The sequence below is a fragment of the Vicia villosa genome, unplaced genomic scaffold, assembly GCF_029867415.1.
Source record: "Vicia villosa cultivar HV-30 ecotype Madison, WI unplaced genomic scaffold, Vvil1.0 ctg.000568F_1_1, whole genome shotgun sequence".
NCBI classification, from domain to species: Eukaryota; Viridiplantae; Streptophyta; class Magnoliopsida; order Fabales; family Fabaceae; genus Vicia; species Vicia villosa.
The window spans coordinates 883,216-902,560 of record NW_026705261.1 but is presented as its reverse complement, the minus strand read 5'-3'; the positions used below and the strand labels follow the sequence as shown (position 1 = coordinate 902,560).

The 19,345-nt window shown below is 39.4% G+C and overlaps 1 long non-coding RNA gene across 1 annotated transcript; it reads right to left on the bottom strand.

Annotated features, from left to right (window-relative positions):
• Nucleotides 1-17,800: 17,800 nt before the first annotated feature.
• On the bottom strand, nt 17,801-19,109 carry LOC131629493 (uncharacterized). The gene is made up of 2 exons (XR_009292045.1): nt 18,731-19,109; nt 17,801-18,447 (listed from the first exon to the last, which is right to left on the bottom strand). It is a non-coding gene; the product is annotated as an uncharacterized LOC131629493 (long non-coding RNA).
• Between the last annotated feature and the right edge of the window lie 236 nt (nt 19,110-19,345).

Genomic DNA, 19,345 nt, shown 5'->3' with positions numbered 1-19,345 from the left:
TTATGAGAATGTTGTTGACCAAATATCTTGAGTTTTGACTGTATTTTGACTTGAAATGACTGTTTTGCCCTTGAGGGTTGACTGTTGACCTAATCAGGATTTGAGGGACTAAATTTGCTCTGTTTGACTTGAAACTTTATATGGAGATACTTTGGGATGTTAGTGACCCTATGGAACCACCTTGAGCCATTGATTCAATGATTTTCCTCTGAATTATTCAAACCCTAGTTTAGAACTTCTGTGTGGGAGACTGTGTTTTGGAGCTTTGTCTTTTGATTTGGTTTTGTGTATGAAAAATAGCATGGGCAAATTTTGGGGTATGACACTTTGTAAGTGACGACCATTTTCTGGACGATCTTCTTAATGTTCTTGTTAGCAGCTTCAACAGCGCCGTTCATTTTTGGTCTGTAAGGAGAAGAGTTATGATGCTCAATCTTGAATTCCTCACATAATTCTTTCATCATTTTGTTATTCAAGTTTGAACCATTGTCAGTAATGATCTTGCTGGGAATACCATATCGGCAAATGATGTTATTCTTGATAAACCTCACAACCACTTGTCTTGTAACATTGGCGTAAGATGCTGCTTCGACCCATTTGGTGAAGTAATCAATTGCTACCAAGATGAAACGATGACCGTTTGAAGCTTTTGGTTCGATCATTCCAATCATGTCGATACCCCACATGGAAAAAGGCCACGGAGATGAGAGAACGTTGAGTAGAGTCGGCGGTACATGGATCTTATCTGCGTAGATCTGGCACTTGTGACATCTCTTCACGTGTTTGTAACAGTCAGATTCCATTGTCAACCAATAGTATCCTGCTCTTAAGATCTTTTTGGACATTGCATGCCCATTTGAATGAGTTCCAAAGGACCCTTCATGCACTTCATGCATTAACATGTCTGCTTCGTGTCTATCCACGCATCTGAGCAAAACCATGTCGAAGTTTCTTTTGTATAGCACGTCTCCGTTCAGGAAGAAACTGCCAGAAAGTCTCCTTAGAGTCTTCTTGTCTTTGTTTGATGCCCCAAGCGGGTACTCTTGAGTTTGAAGGAAGCGTTTGATATCGTGGAACCACGGTTTATCATCGATGACTGCTTCAGTTGCAAACACATAGGCGGGCCTTTCAAGGCGCGTAATTCTGACTGTAGGCATATCGTTCCAATGATTGACTTTGAACATGGAAGATAAAGTAGCCAAGGCGTCTGCCATTCGATTCTGATCTCGAGGTATATGATGCAATTCAACCTTGTTGAAGAAAGTCAACAGACGTCTTGCATAATCTCTGTAAGGAATCAAGCCAGGGTGGTAAGTTTCCCACTTGTCTTTGATTTGGTTGATCACGAGGGCTGAATCTCCATATATGTCTAGGATTTTGATCCTTAAGTCAATGGCTTCTTCGAGACCCATGATACAAGCTTCATATTCTGCGATGTTGTTGGTGCACTCAAATAGCAATCTGGCGGAGAACGGGATATGAGTACCCTTGGGAGTGATGATGATTGCCCCAATTCCATTGCCAAAAGCGTTTACTGCTCCATCAAAAATTAGGCCCCATCTTGATCCAGGCTCAGGACCTTCTTCAGGTAACGGTTCGTCACAATCTTTCATCTTCAAGTACAAGACATCTTCATCAGGAAAGTCAAACTTGAGAGATTGATATTCATAAATTGGTTGATGCGCCAAGTGATCGGCGAGAATGCTTCCTTTGACCGCTTTTTGAGCACGGTATTCAATGTCATACTCAGATAACAGCATTTGCCATCGGGCAATCCTTCCTGTTAAGGCGGGCTTTTCAAAGACGTACTTGATCGGATCCATTTTGGAGATTAACCAAGTAGTATTGTTGATCATGTATTGGCGGAGACGTTTTGAAGCCCAAGCCAAAGCACAACATGTTTTTTCGAGCATGGAGTAACGAGACTCACAGTCTGTGAATTTCTTACTCAGGTAATAAATGGCATGCTCCTTCTTACCGGTTTCATCTTGTTGCCCAAGCATACAGCCCATGGATTCTTCCAACACGGTAAGGTACATGATTAATGGTCTTCCTTCAACTGGAGGAATCAATATTGGTGGTTCTAACAGGTACTCCTTGATACTGTCGAACGCTTTCTGGCAATCTTCAGTCCATACAACCCCTTGATCTTTGCGGAGAAGCTTGAAAATTGGCCCACAAGTAGCAGTCATTTGAGAGATAAACCTGGAGATATAGTTCAATCGTCCGAGAAATCCTCTTACTTGCTTTTCAGTTTTTGGTGCAGGCATCTCTTGAATAGCTCTGACTTTGTCGGGATCTACTTCAATACCTCTTTGGCTGACAATGAACCCCAAGAGTTTTCCAGATCTAACCCCAAAAGTACATTTGTTAGGATTCAAGCGAAGCTGATATTTCCTTAATCGTTGAAACAACTTCAAAAGTTATTCAATGTGTTCTTCTTCTGTGCTGGACTTGGCTATCATGTCGTCCACATAAACTTCAATTTCTTTATGCATCATGTCATGAAAGAGAGTAGTCATTGCCCTTTGGTAAGTTGCGCCTGCATTCTTTAATCCAAATGGCATCACTTTGTAGCAAAAGGTACCCCATGGGGTGATGAAAGATGTCTTCTCCATGTCTTCAGGAGCCATCTTGATCTGATTATAACCGGAGAACCCGTCCATGAAGGAAAAGACGTTGAACTTAGCGGTGTTATCAACCAGCATGTCGATATGCGGTAATGGAAAGTCATCTTTTGGACTGGCCTTATTCAGGTCACGGTAGTCAACACACATTCTGACTTTGCCATCTTTCTTCGGAACTGGCACTACGTTGGCCAACCATTGAGGATACTCTGAGGTGACTAGAAAACCTGCGTCGAGCTGTTTTTGAACTTCCACTTTGATCTTGTTAGCCATATCAGGATGAGTCCTTCGCAATTTCTGCTTAACCGGCGGACATTCTGGCTTCAATGGCAAGTAATGCTGAACAATATTGGTATCCAACCCAGGCATGTCTTGGTAGGACCAGGCAAACACGTCAACATATTCTTTGAGGAGGTCTGTCAACTTACTCTTGACATCAGTATCAAGGAGCGATCCAATGGTCATTTCTTTTTTGTCTTCTTCAGAACCCAAGTTGATCTTTTCTAAAGGCTCTTTGTGAGGCAGAATGGCTCTTTCCTCGTACTTAAGTAATCGAGAGATCTCGTCCGGGATCTCCTCTTCTTCCTCTTCTTCGGCTTCGAACACAGGAAACTCAAAGTTGGGAGAGGGCATAGGGTTATTGCATTCAATGGGTTTATCAATAATAAATCTGCACATGTGATTTATATTTATTTCAGAAAATTTATGAATGCAAGAGTGTATGCAGATTTTTGAGAAGTTTTTTTCTTTATTATTGGTTTTTTTAGGATTACCATTTCCAGAAAAAGCAAAAAATAAAACACATAATGTAGGGAATTCAAAATGACACTTTATTTATGATTCATTTTTGAAACAAAGCCCTAAACACAAACTCATTTGTCTTGGGCGGGACAAAGAGGGAAACTTTTAAGACAAAGCCCTATACACAAAGTTATTTGGGCGGAACATTTAAAAGCAAAGCCATATAAAACATCTCTCTGCTTTGGGCAAGGCAGGAGGTCAAAATAACAGCGAAGTGATTACTTTGAGCGGCGAACAACATTCGGAACGTCGACAGCTTTCCAGTAGCAACGAACTCCTCTGTGTATTATGTATTCAGGAAAATTCTCCCCAGAGTGATCTTCAGTATTGACATCGTTTGCTGGTCGAGCAGGATTTGAAGGTCCTGGTTTGTCACCCTTGTTCTTTGTAGAGTTGAAACGGTCTTCTTCTACTTCTTGAAGAGCATAAGATGAGTCACAATCTTCAGAATTTTCAGGATGTATTTCCCAGTCTTCAGGATGAAGAGACTCATTGTCAGCAACACTTTCTGAGTCGGTTGCGGGATCATCTTCCCCTTCATCTTCAAAAATGGCATTTATGTGATAATAACCATCTTCAGGATTATAAACCTTGGCAGATACATTGTAGTTGAAATTTTCGGTAATTTCAGGCTGCTGAGAAAATTGACAGGGCTGATAAGCCTCTTCTGGTTGACTATTGTATTCAAAGGAATCTCCCCATCCAGTTGGTTGGATATCCTCAATCGCAATCTTGTAACTTTCAGGTGCAGTATATTTCACCATATAATCAAATTTTCCACTTGGTTGTCCCAATGTGTCCCAGATTTCTGTAGGAACAGGTTCAGTTTCATTGCCTTTGGATTTCTCTGAAGGAGGATATGGTTCTTCCTGAGATATGTATCCCGAGTCATTGAGATAACATTTCCATTCTTCTTCAGGATCGGGTAGACCTTCTTCGACGCATTCTTCAATAAGGACATTAACCTCTTGAGGAATTGGGTTAAGGAATCCTCCATTAATGAATGTTTCTTTGATCGGACGAAGGGTTTCATCCTTCTTAGTGCAGTTTGAGAATGTTGGTGAACATCCGAGACCTGCTCTAGTTTCATTTTTGGTAGGGATCACAACTTGCCCCCAGCCAGTGGTAGTTCCATCTTTCACTACTTTTACTGCCTCTTTATAAGAAGAGATCGATGCTTTCTTCTTGGAAGATTCGTCTTCTAAAGAGAGACCTTGGAACTGAGTTCCTTCCTCATTATCGGCACTTATGAAAGAGAAATTGGATAAATGACTCACCATCAAGGCTTGTTCTCCACTTATTGTTACCAATTTTCCATTTGTTACAAACTTTAACTTTTGGTGGAGCGTAGAAGTTACTGCCCCTGCTTCATGGATCCATGGTCGTCCTAACAGACAGCTATAAGCAGCTTGAATGTCCATGACCGGGAAAGTGATTTGAAATGTATGTGGACCAATTGTCATGGGAAGGTTGACTTCGCCAATAACCGATTTTCGCGATCCATCAAATGCTTTGACAACTACACCACTGAACTTCATAGGCATTCCTTGGTAAGACAAACGAGCAAGAGTCGTCTTTGGCATCACATTCAAGGAAGATCCGGTGTCTACCAATACATTGGACAAAGAGTCTGACTGACAGTTCATAGAAATGTGTAAAGCAAGATTGTGATTTCTACCCTCCTCGGGGAGTTCTTCATCACAGAAGCTTAAATTGTTGCAAGCTGTTATGTTGGCTATTATCCCATCAAAGTGATCAACAGTCACATCATGATCTACAAAAGCCTGATCCAAAACTCTCATAAGGGCTTCCCTGTGGGCTTCAGAATTCAACAGCAATGAAAGTATTGAGATCTTTGAAGGAGTCTGCATAAGCTGATCCACAATCTTGTATTCACTTCTTTTGATAAGCTTCAAAATTTCATCAAAGTCAGGATTGACATTGGTTCCACTGGATTGACCAACATCAGTGTTTGTATTACTGACAGGAGTTTCCATAGGATTCCCTGCTGGTGTACTGATAGAATTTTGTCCGGTCGCAGGAGCAACAGGTTGCTTCGGAGGTAATGGAGTATACACACGTCCACTTCTTGTTACTCGACTCACATCAGCGATGTTCACGACAGATGAAAGAGTAGGTAAAGGAACTTTTTGTCCATTCTTTATCATTGTGGCATTGTAATTGTATGGAACTGCCTTGTCAGAGTCATAGGGAACAGGTCCAGGTAGACAAATGATCAAAGGAGCAACAGGAACCTTCGGCTTGTTATAGGTAACTTCCATGCGCTCAGGCATGTTGAAATGAGGAACGATGACGTTAACTGTAGGCATTTCCGAGTTGATATCTGAGACTAAAAGCTCATGCGGATAACATCCTATCATGTTAACTTCATTTTCATCCCTATTTCTGTAGATCTGAATAGTACCATTATCCAACAGTACTTGGAGATCTCTTCTCACAATCGAACATCCATGAGAATCTACACAACATATGCTACAGGAACCATAGTGATGCTGGCGAAAATTCTGCCCTCGACAGAGAGTGGCGTGCATTTGTACCAAATTGGCTCTTGAGAAATTGATATTATAGACTCGGTACGGACCAGGACATCCGTACACCATGTTTACAACATGCCCTCCATGATTGGGCAGCGGATTTGCTTGCACATTAGGATTCAAATTTCTGAAAGAGAGGAGATTAGATCTTACCAACCTCTGAACTTCATGTTTCAAAGCTATGCAATGTTCAAGATCATGGCCAGGCGCTCCTTGATGATAAGGGCATGAGACCTCAGCTTTGTACCACCATGGTAGTTTCTCAGGTACGGGTGGTGGTGCTTTAGTTTGAACAAGACCTCTTTCAATCAAAGCAGGGTACAACTCTGTGTAGGTCATTGGAATCGGATCAAACTGTGGAGCTCTTTGTACACGATTCTGATTATTGTTAAACTGCTGAGCCTGTTGTCGAGGCTGTTGTTGTTGAAACTGCGGAGTAAATCCCGGATTCGGTGTTGTATTAACGGCTGGTGCGATAGCAGCTACCTGTCGTTGACGATTAACATTTCCTCTTGGCTTCCCTTGGGACACCATGTCAACACTTTGTTCTTTCTTCTTTGGGAAACCACTTCCAAACTTTTTGGTTCCGCTTGAAGATCCACCTTCTTTAGTTAGACGTCCGGTTCGGACTCCTTCTTCTAGACGCATCCCCATGTTTACCATCTCAGTGAAATCACTTGGAGCACTAGCAATCATGCGTTCATAATAAAACGGACTGAGAGTATTCAAGAAGATCTTTGTCATCTCTTTCTCTTTTAACGGTGGATTAATCTGAGCAGCAGTTTCTCTCCATCGTTGGGCATACTCTTTGAAAGCTTCATGGTCTTTCTGAGCCATGGATCGAAGCTGATCTCTGTCCGGAGCCATATCCGAGTTATACTTGTATTGTCGGACAAAGGCCTCACCTAGGTCATTGAATGTTCGAATATTAGTGCTATCCAAGCCTGTGTACCACTTCAGTGTGGCGCCAGTTAAACTGTCTTGAAAGTAATGGATAAGCAACTGATGATTATCTGCATAAGTAGACATCTTCCAGGCATACATCACGAGATGGCTTTGTGGACAAGAACTTCCTTTGTATTTCTCAAAGTCTGGGACCTTGAACTTAGCTGGTATCTGTACACTGGGAACCAAACATAGCTCCTGGGCGTTCTTTCCAAACAAATCTTTTCCCCGAATAGCTTTGACTTCCAGCTGAATCTTGTTGAACTGCTCTTGGAGATCTCCTACAAGATTACGCTGATTTGTGCTATCACCTTGATCATGATAAATCTCATTGCCATCATAAGGAACAGTGTGAACCGTAGGAGTCGGAACTGTCATAGTGGGCTGAGAAAGTGCCATAGTGACTTGAGAAAAAGTTACCCCCTGATTTGGAGTAAACTGTGAACTTTGTGCAGCAGGCGCTTCAGTTGTAGCTGTTTGAACCCCAGAGAAATTATGGCGAAATCCTGTACCAAAGTTGAAAGGCGTGCCCCAACCTTCTGGCATGGAGAAAGATGGAATACCGAACGCAACTGTAGAAACTGGAGTAGTGACTTCAGATGTTACCGTTGCTTGACTGTTGGGTGGTGGCGGCTGATTCTGTGCGGCCATTAAAGAGTCAACCAGAGTAGTGAGACTTTCCAACTTTTCCTGAAGGGTGGTCACTGTACCACGAAGCTCGATATTCTCTTGTTCAGAGTGTTCCATTACTCTTCTTCTGTTCGAACGAGTATTGTATCTGTGATCTGATTGCGAGCGCGGTCGAGAAACTTTGAGACGCGACAGCTTGACGATCTATTGGAGAAAGATCCAAAAGATAAGACTCTATACAACAGACTCGATATGCAGAATGATGTATGCAAAAAGAAATTTATGATTTTTCCAAACATTTTAAAGATTATTTCCTTGCAAACATTTGAACACAAACTATTCTTTTATTCATTCATTTTTTATTACAATAATGGGAAATGTTACAACATTGGAACGTAGCTCCTTACAGAATCAAATGATACATGAAAATTTAAATAAATCCTAAGCATCTTCATCAGACGAAGAACCAAATGCATTGTGCAACTTGAGCTTCATGATTTCTTTCCCATAGCGAGCTTTCAACTCGGCCTTTTCAGCTCTCAGCTTGTCAACCGCATTCTTCCAATTGTCAGGTATCGGAGCGTTGCTTGTTGAGCCTTCAAGCTTTTTCTTGCTTTCTTTGATGTATCTTCTGATTGCGGCATCTTTCCGACGGATCTTCTCATCTTTGTTCATGAGCCATCCATCCTGATAATAGAGAGTTTCTTCGTGTTCTTTCACTTGTTTCTTCAACTTTCTATTTTCCACATCAGTTCTTCGAAACTTTTCTTTCCAAGCGTCTTTCTCTATCCTCATCTTGGTCAAAGTGTCTTGGTATTCCTCCATAGTGGGAATGTTGGGTCGTTGAGGCACCACAGGGAATATGGGTTTTTCATAATCATAAGGCATTTGAAACTCCCTTGCTCTTTTCCTTACCCAACAGGTGTAGGCGCTCGTAGCGATACAGTTCTTTGTCTCACCTTTTTCTTTCCATCGGATGTCGTACCAGGCTTTCACCATTTTTGTTTTCAACCCCTGAGGATCATTTCCTTCCTGATAAAAGTAACTTTCCACTGTAGGTCCAATGGGTTTAGTTGAATTTGCATACCCGAGTTGTCGTCGGGCTAGGACTGGATTGTAGTTAGTTCCTCCTTGTGTACCAATGAGGGGTACGTTGGCGAATTCTCCACAACTTTCAATGGTTTCTGTACCGCAGCGAGCCAAGGTATACCACTGAATATCATTGTTGGTAAGAGACATAAGTCTTTGAGACCATCGTAAACCTTCCCGGTTTTCCGTGAAAATGGGAGACTTAGGTAAGTGTGAAACAATCCATTTAAACAACAGAGGTGGACAACATACAATAATTCCACCACCTTGGTGATTCCTATGATGGACGGAGAAATACATGTCACCAAGCAGAGTCGGAACGGGATTTCCATTCAAAAAGACCTTTATGGCATTGATATCAACGAAGTCGTCGATATTGGGAAACAAAACCAACCCATAGATGAGCAAGGCTAGTACAGCTTCAAAAGCTATCATGCTACCAGTCTCGATGAAGTCAAAGGCTTTCTTTATTAGAAACTGTGAAGGCAAACCTGGAAGGTTTCCTTTGGTAGTCCAATTACTCTCTACTTCAGATTTCTTCAGGTGAGTTCCTGTTGCAATGACTGGTGACTTAGGAATGGCTTCCAAACCATTGAAAGGTATTTTGTCAGACACAGGAATACCCAAAAGATTGGCATATTCTTCCAAGGTTGGTACCAACTGATAGTCTGGAAAGGTAAAACACCGGTAGACGGGATCATAAAACTGAACCAGAGTTTTGAGAAGCCCTTCATCAACATGAGTGTTCAAAATAGGCAAAAGCTTTCCATGGCTTTTCCTAAAATCAGAAGGATCTTGTACAAAAGATGCTAACTCTTTCAGTCTTTCCACATTAGGCTCTTTGAAACCGTACCTCTTGGTATACCTTTTTTCCATAACTTAACCCTATAATGTTTGCAAAGAAAATTCTCTAAATTTTTGGAAAAATCATGTTTTTATGGAAAGAGATTTTTTATTTTTTATGGATGTATGAATGCATGGATACATGGATGCCACATATTCAAACATGGTAAAGCGAACATGGTAACGCAAACATGGTACTGTAAACATGGCAACACAAACATGGTACACACAGGTTCAAAGGTCCAGCGTCACGAGCATGAGGTCAGAGAACCAAATATGGGATAGTTCTAGTTAATCACCTGCAAAACATGTTCTACGGATACGTCAGAGTCTACATTTTTCTTTCGGATATTACCGGCTTTCCACAATTAAACTCATGAGCCAGCAATATTCTCAAGAAAAACTCGTCTGAGTGTGGTTCTCCGCATGACAACTAATCCAAGTCTTCACCTGAATAGTTTCTGCACCACAACCTAATAAGGCCAGGATGGGTTGGGGTTCTACAGCCAACTCAGCTTCTACAGTTCAATGAAAGCAATAATGTCTTCGCAATTAACTCGCTAAACATATATTACAAACAAGGAACCTCCACTGAGCGGAAGGATTCTCACGTGCGCCTGCACATGACTATACCCTCCACCTAATTTCTTATGTGTACTTAATCCGGGTTAGGATTTGTCCATAATGTATCACTTGTAACAGAATCCACACAAGTAACAGAACCAAAGAACCAAACAAGAACATAATAAAAATAAAACAAATAGAAATAACCCTTTCTTTGGAAACAATAAAAAGATGATCCCCAGTGAAGTCGCCATTTTTCTGTCGCGGGGAAAAATCGTTGTCTTTTTTTGGGATGAGACACCTGATGCCTTCTTTGGGCTCGAGTGCTCAAAAAAATGATTTTTCTTTTGTACGGACCAAACTTTTTATTGTTTCCAAAAGAGGAAAAGGAAAAAAGTTGCAATAACCTTAAAAGTGGGGGGGAGAGATCTTGGGTAAGAGGGTTGGTTATACGAAGGGAAGGTATTAGCACCCAACGTATCTATAGTACTCTATAGGTTTCTTTGCTTTGTTTTTCATTCCATGTTATGGTGGAGGTTCTTGTGAAATAGGTGGGACCTAAGGTGTTTGTTTGATTATGCTCGTAAAGATCATCGCGATCCTCTGCATACATATCCCCTAGAGGGAATCAGAGCATCTGTAGCTCGGGGTCTACGGGTGCTAAGGTTTGAGTGGTTTTTTTTGTTTTATTTTGCTCGCCAAGGATCGACCTTGTGCCTACGTATTCTCAAAGGGATGTTGAGAAAGTCAGAGCAATCGTAGTTCCCACTTATGCTAGTGGAAGCAAAGGAAAATAGACAAATGTCGTCTAAATGCTAGATGTATCTAATCTATATCATCACATACATCCATTTGATTTTTGTTTGTTTAACCAGCCTTGTGGCAAAAACTTTCAATGAAGTCAGCCTTGTGACAAAAAGTTTTGATTAATCAGCCAGCCTTGTGGCAAAAGTTTCAATGAAGTCAGCCTTGTGACAAAAACTTTGATTAATCATCCAGTACGGTGGTAAAACAGTTTGATTGATTAGCCAGCCTTGTGGCAAAAAGAAATTTGATTGATTAGCCAGCCTTGTGGCAAAAAAAAGTTTGATTGATTAGCCAGCCTTGTGGCAAAAAAGTTTGATTTATTGATTGTTTGTGATGATATAGAAGAGATACTCCTATCATAGAGATGATAAATGTCTAATCTCCTAGGGTTTTTGTTTTGGATATTGGGGATGCTTATAAGAAGCCCGTGGGTCCTTGTACGAAGCCCAAGAGGAGGCTATCCGAGGGTCCTTGCATTGTAAGCCCAAGAGGAGGCTATGGGAGGGACAATCCAGGGTCCTTGCATTGTAAGCCCAAGAGGAGGCTATGGGAGGGACACTCGTTTGTACAAAGCCCAAGGGGAGGCATGGTATAGTTGGTCTGAGCTCTTAGAGCGATTTCACCGGGAAACCATACTCTATGTCCTAACCTAAACTAGTGGAGATTCTTTGCACGAAGCCCAATAGGAGGCTATGGGGAACCTAGTGTTATACTAAGTTGAACAAGCACACATATCACACATATGAACAAACATGAACAAGTATGAACAAACATGAACAGGTATGAACAATTATATATATATGACAAAGTGTGTGTATATAATGGAGTTTATGAAGGAAATATACCTGTAAGCATGATCCATTTGTATACACAGGGGCTCGGGACTCACACTCGGGGAGAGGTCCACTTGAGTTTATTCACAGCTATGTAAACAGGTTTTTACAAAGGCTTTGGGACTTATACCTACATGGAGGCCCATGGTATATTTTTGGGAAGATTTAAAGAAAACCTTCATTTTTGGTTTGTTATTCAAAGTTAAAAAACAAATTGATCGAGATATGTACAAAACGGTGTGTGTACAATGAAATACCTAATTTCATGTACAGGAATGGGTATGTACAAAAGGACTTGGGACTTATACCTATGTGGAGGCCCGTGTTTTATTTACAAAACATGGTTGATTGCTTTATTAACAGAGCGCGAGGTTTCGCTTTTGAAAAACTGTTTGAAAATTGTTTTGAAAAGTATTGTTTTGAAAGAGTTTTCTGTACAAAGAAAAACTGTAAAAAGGAAAAAGAGTGGGTCTTATACTCTCTAATATTCGAGAGGCCCCACTTCGTTTTGAAAATCATTTGATCAATTAAAAAAATTTAATCAAAAGTTTCAAAAAGAAATGGTTTATCGTTTTGAAAAGAATCGCGATCGCTCGTTTTAAAATGATTTGAATTTTGGAAGAAGTCAATTTAATCAAGATAAACAAAAGATTATCCTCAATTAACACTTAGATGATTAGGGTTTGATCACAAAAGTATTTACAAGTGATTAGGTTTGAAAATTAAATGAAGAAACAATATTTAAAGTATTTAAAAACACTTAAAATGTATCATTTTAAACCTAATTAAAAACACATTAAATAAATCTTTTTTTGTGATTTTTTTTAATATTGTCAAAATAGGTATATTAAATAAGAGGTGTTTAAAAAATGAAGAAAAAATAAGTTAATTTGATGTATTAAATAATTAAATGAAGTTTGTTTAAAAATGAAAGAAAATAGGTTGCAAAAAATTGGTTTTGTCTTCACTAGGGCTTGAACCCACGCACCCTTGCTCACAACTCAAAAACTTAACCAAGTGGACCACGCGCGTGGTCTGATTACCATTTGCAACGAATCAGTTATATTTTGAATCAAGTTTCTAATTTCAGTTTCAAAATCTGGCGCCAAGAACACAAACCCAATTCAAATTTGAAAATTCTGAAAACTGAATTGTTTGGATCGAGTGAATAGCCTATCTTGCTCGATTTTTCACCAGGAACATGATGGTACCATTTAATTCCATTTATTTTCACTCTAGGGCCATTGATTCTCTGATGAACACGAAGAACCCTAATTCTATAATTCACTCTGAAATTGTGTATAGTTGATGAATCATGAAATTGATTGAGGGCTATTGATCAGTGATAGTGCAGAAACAAGATGGTAAACCAGTTTTTCATTTATGATGCATGTATGATGGAGTTTGAAGTTCAAGAGAGCTTACCTTCAAAAACGGCCAACTGAGAATTGAATTCTGATCTGGAGGTGTTACAGATGCTTTGTGATGATCTGGATAGCTTCAATGATGATTATGGAAGGTGTCTGGATGCTTGGAACCATCTGAATTCATCTGGGCATGACCATGGTACCCGACCTGCATAAGCTTCAAGAGTGAATCGAATTTGAAGATGGAGGTGTTTCAGATCATGGATGATGGTTGGGATAGCTCATATATGGTATATGGAATGTGTTTGGATGTTTAACTTGGACAGAAATGAGCTAGAATGAAAATTGGCATGATAAGGCTCATTATGTGTTCATATGGAGGTGAGGTAGTGATTTTGAGTTCTGAGTGTTTTTGGGGTGTGTGGATGGATCAAACACTTCACATTTGATGTTTATGGGATGTTAGAACCCTCACTTTGCTCAGAAATTGCAAGAGATGGAAATTGCAATTCTTCCTCTTTGAAACTCATGAAACTTGCAACTTAAGAAAGAAGAAAGAAAACCTATGATTATGAGGTTTTGGTGTGATTTGAAGAGTGGAAATGACCTCTATTTATAGGCCAAAGAGTCTGAATGAAGAGCTTTGCAACTTGCTTCAAGAAGTGATGATTTGGCTTAAGGGATAAAGTGGAATCTTTCACATTAAATGCAAATGGTTAAAGTAACTAAACCATGGTTATTTTGGCCAAGCTTCTTATCTCTTTCCTATCTGATCTTAAACCAGAAAATATCTCTCAATTATTGCTTCTATGCATCATTACTTGGTCCATTTGGCAATTTGGTTCATAACTTAGTGAAAATGTCTTGAAATTTCAAGTGAAAATGATCACTAAATGCATAATTCAAAACCATAGCTACACTCCATATTTTTTCATGCTCTTGGACATTTTGGAAAGCTCATGTTACACACATCAAAACCCTAGTTGAAAGTTTCTTCAAGATCTTTAAGGAAGTGGGTGAAAAAGATCCATGAACTTTGAAGAAAATGAGATTTCAAGTGAAGTTTTCAAAAAGTACCAACTTTGAAGCACCATATCTCTTAAATGGTTGATCTTATGGAAAAATTTTATATGTTTCAAAGTTGTTTATTGGATCAAAATCTACAACTTTCATGTTGGGAGTTTTTTTCAGTTTGTAGGTGAAATTTTGAGAAATTCCCTTCCAAAGTTTGGAAAAAACCATTGAAAAACACTTAGAAAATTTTCTAAGTATGAAAGTCAAACTTTTGACTTTTTGATTCTTGATTGATTTTCTTGATTTTCCTTGATCAAATGACTTCTCATATCATATATTGATGATTCAAAACTTCAAAAGTCATGGTTGACCAAAATTCCCCAAAAGTCAATGGTGATCTTGTACAGTTGACTTTTTCAGACGAATCGCGTTTCTTGAGATTTCAAGTGAAACAGGCTATCCTCATCAAATGAATAGTATGAATGGATTACATTGAAGCATTAGAGGATATTGAGCCATGGTTTGAGTTGTGGCACCATGTCCTGATTAAAAAGTCAGTTGCTCAGTGAATTAGGTCAAAAACCCTAATTGTCGACCTGATGAAATTGATGCCTGTAGGTCTTGAATTGAGATGTAATTTCCATTGTATATTGTCATAGGGATTATTTGAGGATGATTGAAACCTTTGATTGACTTCCTGGGGGTTTTTAGGGTTTCCCAAATGTGATCCCTGATTTTAGTCCCTGATAGTTCAAAAAACCCTGATCTGAGGATTTGTCTGATCAATCTTTGTGTAGGAGATGTTCTGAGCCAATGGATTAGGTCAAAATGATGCACTTGGGGTCTTGAGGTCATGTCCCAAGTCATTAGGTCAAATCCTGAGCAAAAGTCAGGAGTATGCTGTCTTCAGTCAAAACCCTAATTCAGTCGATTCAAAGCTGTTGAGTTTGTTGAAATGAATCTCTGAGGACCAAATGTTGATTGTTGATGAAGATAGTTCTTTTGAGATGAAGGGAGAACAAAACCCTAATTGATTGTTACTTGTACTGATGAGTGATTTCCTGATTAAATCCGGCTGAGTCACAAGTAGCAAACACAAGCTATGCAATTTGTTAGAGATGCAAATGATGCATATGCTATGATATGAGGTGGTATCTTAGGTCAAAAATTGGGGTATGACAGTTACCAAGACTTATGGTTCCAAAGCCAATGGTTTTGCCCTTCTGATCTCCTCCAAACTTGACTTCTCCACCTGGTTTAAGCACCAGGTCTTGGAATGTAGACCTTCTTCCCGTCATGTGTCGCGAGCACCCAGAGTCCAGGTACCATGACATTTTGCTTTTTGTCTTCTTTGCCGCCAAGGATATCTGCAACAGAAATTATCTTCTCCTTAGGTACCCACAATTTCTTGGGTCCTTTCTTGTCAGTTCTCCTCAAGTTCTAATTGAACTTGGGTTTAACAAAATATTTAACAGGAGGAACAACATGATATTCTTTAGGTTTGTCAGCATGATATTTCTTAGGATGTGTCACATGCTTCTTGGTGTGAACAGTGTTAAACTTCTGTGCATGTGAAGTGAGCCTAATATCATGAGCATGGCCATATTTGAACTGATCATACAATGGCTTGTATGTGATCTTCAGATCATCAACAGGTTCAAATTTGTGTGAGGTATCACCCTCATAGCCAAAACCAAACCTTATGTTTCCAGAAACACCATATATCATAGAAGCAAGATGACTTCTGCCAATACTTCTAGATAAGAACTTTCTGAAGCTCGAGTCATATTCTTTCAGAATATGATTCATGCTAGGAATGGATTTTTCTGTTTCAGAAGGAGATCCACTATCTTTGGATAGATTTAAAACTTTTTCCTTCAGTTCAGAGTTTTCCACTTCCAGCTTCTTAGTTTCAAATTCAAACTGCTTCTTCAGCTTTTTGTATTTGATACTAAGATGAGCCTTGAGTTCCAGAAGTTCTGTTAAACTGGAAACTAACTCTTCTCTAGATAGTTCAGAAAATACCTCTTCAGAAATCTGATTTTGATGTAGATTCTGATCCATCATCTTCTGTAGCCATCAGCGCGAAGTTGGCTTATTCTCCTTCAGAGTCTGATTCTGATTCTGATTCAGAATCATCCCATGTTGCCATAAGACCTTTCTTCTTATGAAACTTCTTTTTGGGATTCTCCTTCTGAAGTTTTGGACACTCGTTTTTGTAATGTCCAGGCTCATTGCACTCATAGCAGACAACCTTCTTCTTGTCAGATCTTCTGTCACCAGAAGATTCTCCACGTTCAAATCTCTTTGAACTTCTGAAGCCTCTGAACTTCCTTTGCTTGCTCTTCCAGAGTTGGTTTACCCTTCTGGAGATCATGGACAGTTCATCTTCTTCTTCAGATTTTGATTCTTCAGGATCTTCTTCTCTAGCCTGAAAAGCATTAGTGCATTTTTTAACATTAGATTTTAATGCAATAGACTTACCTTTCTTCTGAGGCTCGTTTGCATCCAGCTCTATTTCATGGCTTCTCAAGGCACTGATAAGCTCTTCCAAAGAAACTTCATTCAGATTCTTGGCAATCTTGAATGCAGTCACCATTGGACCCCATCTTCTGGGTAAGCTTCTGATAATCTTCTTTACATGATCAGCCTTGGTGTAGCCTTTATCCAGAACTCTTAATCCAGCAGTTAGCGTTTGAAATCTTGAGAACATCTTCTCAATGTTTTCATCATCCTCCATCTTGAAGGCTTCATATTTCTGGATTAGAGCAAGAGCTTTAGTCTCCTTGACTTGAGCATTTCCCTCATGGGTCATTTTCAATGACTCATATATATCATAGGCAGTTTCCCTGTTAGATATCTTCTCATACTCAGCATGAGAGATAGCATTCAGCAAAACAGTCCTACATTTATGATGATTCTTGAAAAGCTTCTTCTGATCATCATCCATTTCTTTCCTGGTAAGCCTTACGCCACTAGCTTTCACTGGATGTTTGTAACCATCCATCAGAAGATCCCATAGTTCACCATCTAGACCAAGAAAGTAACTTTCCAGTTTATCTTTCCAGTATTCAAAGTTTTCACCATCAAATACTGGTGGTCTAGTATAACCATTATTACCATTATATTGCTCAGCAGAGCCAGATGTAGATGCAGGTGGATTTGTTGGAATTTCACCAGCCATCTTATACTGAAGCGTTTTTCTCTTCCTGAATCTTTTCTAAACACAGTTAAGTGCTTGCACCTTAGAACCGGCGCTCTGATGCCAATTGAAGGATAGAAAAACACTTAGAAAGGGGGGGTTTGAATAAGTGTAGTCTAAAAACTTGAACGATAAAAACAAATTGCACAGTAATTTTTATCCTGGTTCGTTGTTAACTAAACTACTCCAGTCCACCCCCACGGAATGATTTACCTCACTTGAGGATTTAATCCACTAATCTCAACAGATTACAATGGTTTTCTACTTAGCCCACGACTAAGTCTTCTAGAGTATCCTGATCACAACCTGATCACTCTAGGAACAAATGCTTAGACACAAGCTAAGACTTTTCTAGAGTATCCTGACCACCACGTGATCACTCTAGTTACAACTGCTTAGACACAATCTAAGACTTCCTAGAGTATCCTGATCACACTTGATCACTCTAGTTACTTACAAATTAATGTAATCAAATCTAAGAGTATTACAATGCTTCTGAAAAGCTTTAATCACAACAGTGATATTTCTCTTAAAGTTTAAGCTTAATCTCACTAATATATTACAACAGCAATGTAGTGAGCTTTGATGAAGATGAAGTTTCTGAGCTTTGAGTTGAACAACGTTTCAGTAAGTTTTTCAGAATAGGTTCGTTCAGAATTCGTTACATTGCTTCTCATCAGAACTTCATATTTATAGGCACTTGAGAAGATGACCGTTGGGAGCATTTAATGCTTTGCGTGTTCCGTACAGCATTGCATTTAATGTTTCACGCTTTTGTCAACTACCTCGAGCCTTGTTCACGCTGTGTCTACTGACGTTGCCTTTAATAGCTTCCAACGTTCCTTTTGTCAGTCAGCGTAGCCTGCCACCTGTACTTTCTTCTGATCTGATGTTTGTGTATACAACGTTTGAATATCATCAGAGTCAAATAGCTTGGTGCATAGCATCTTCTTGTCTTCTGACCTTGAAGTGCTTCTGAGCGTGATACCATGAGAACTTCAGTGCTTCTGCTTCTGATCTCAAGTTCTTCTGATGCTTCCATAGACCCATGTTCTGATTCTGCTTTGACCATCTTCTGATGTCTTGCCAGACCATGTTCTAATGTTGCATGCTGAACCTTCTGAGACAAAGCTTCTGAGCGCTGATTTGTGCATACTCTTTATATATTTCCTGAAAAGGAAATTGCAATGTATTAGAGTACCACATTATCTCACACAAAATTCATATCCTTGTTATCATCAAAACTAAGAATATTGATCAGAACAAATCTTGTTCTAACAAAAATTAAATCATAATAAATTAATTTCAAAACTTTCTTAATTGAAATTAATCAACTTAATTTCTAATTCTTTGTGGCTAATCTATTTTCTCACAATAAATGGAGAAAGAAATCGGTTAGGGGGAGGGGGAAAAAAAGTCAAGAAACAATACCCTTACAAAAGTTCTTGCTTACGTTAAAGACTTTGAAGTTTCACATCTGAAACTTTGAAGCTTTACTCAGAACTCAACCACCAACACCGATCCCATCCCGCCGAAAGAATCCCGCTGGATTCACGCACAAGTGTACCATTCAACTGCGACGCCGTTCTCCGACCACCCACACATCAGCCACGCCGGCGAGGCCAAGCCGACCACACCACGAGCATCGTAACTTCCGATCTACACCATCTTTCAATCATCGCACCGTTGATGTTGGGGTCAGTTTTTCCCCTTTTCATTTTTGAGTAATAATTTGTGTGGTTATGTTCATGGTTGTTGAGTTGAGAGTATTACGCAAAAATGGAGATATGGAGAAGAAAGGCTTCTGGTTCCAATATATTATGCTATGGTACTTTGTTTATTTTATATTTTTAATGATAAATCTGCGACTTGTCTTATTGCCATTGGCTTGAATTTTAATTGGAAAAAGTCAAAGTTGAATGAATGGAGTTAAATTTTGTTTGGATTAGAGAAAGGGTGGAACGGTCCACACCTTTTAATTTGCATTAATTCTATTTTTTTCTTGTGTATCAATACTATTATTTTGATGAAACTAATTGTTATATTTAATTTATTGGTCCAACTTAGT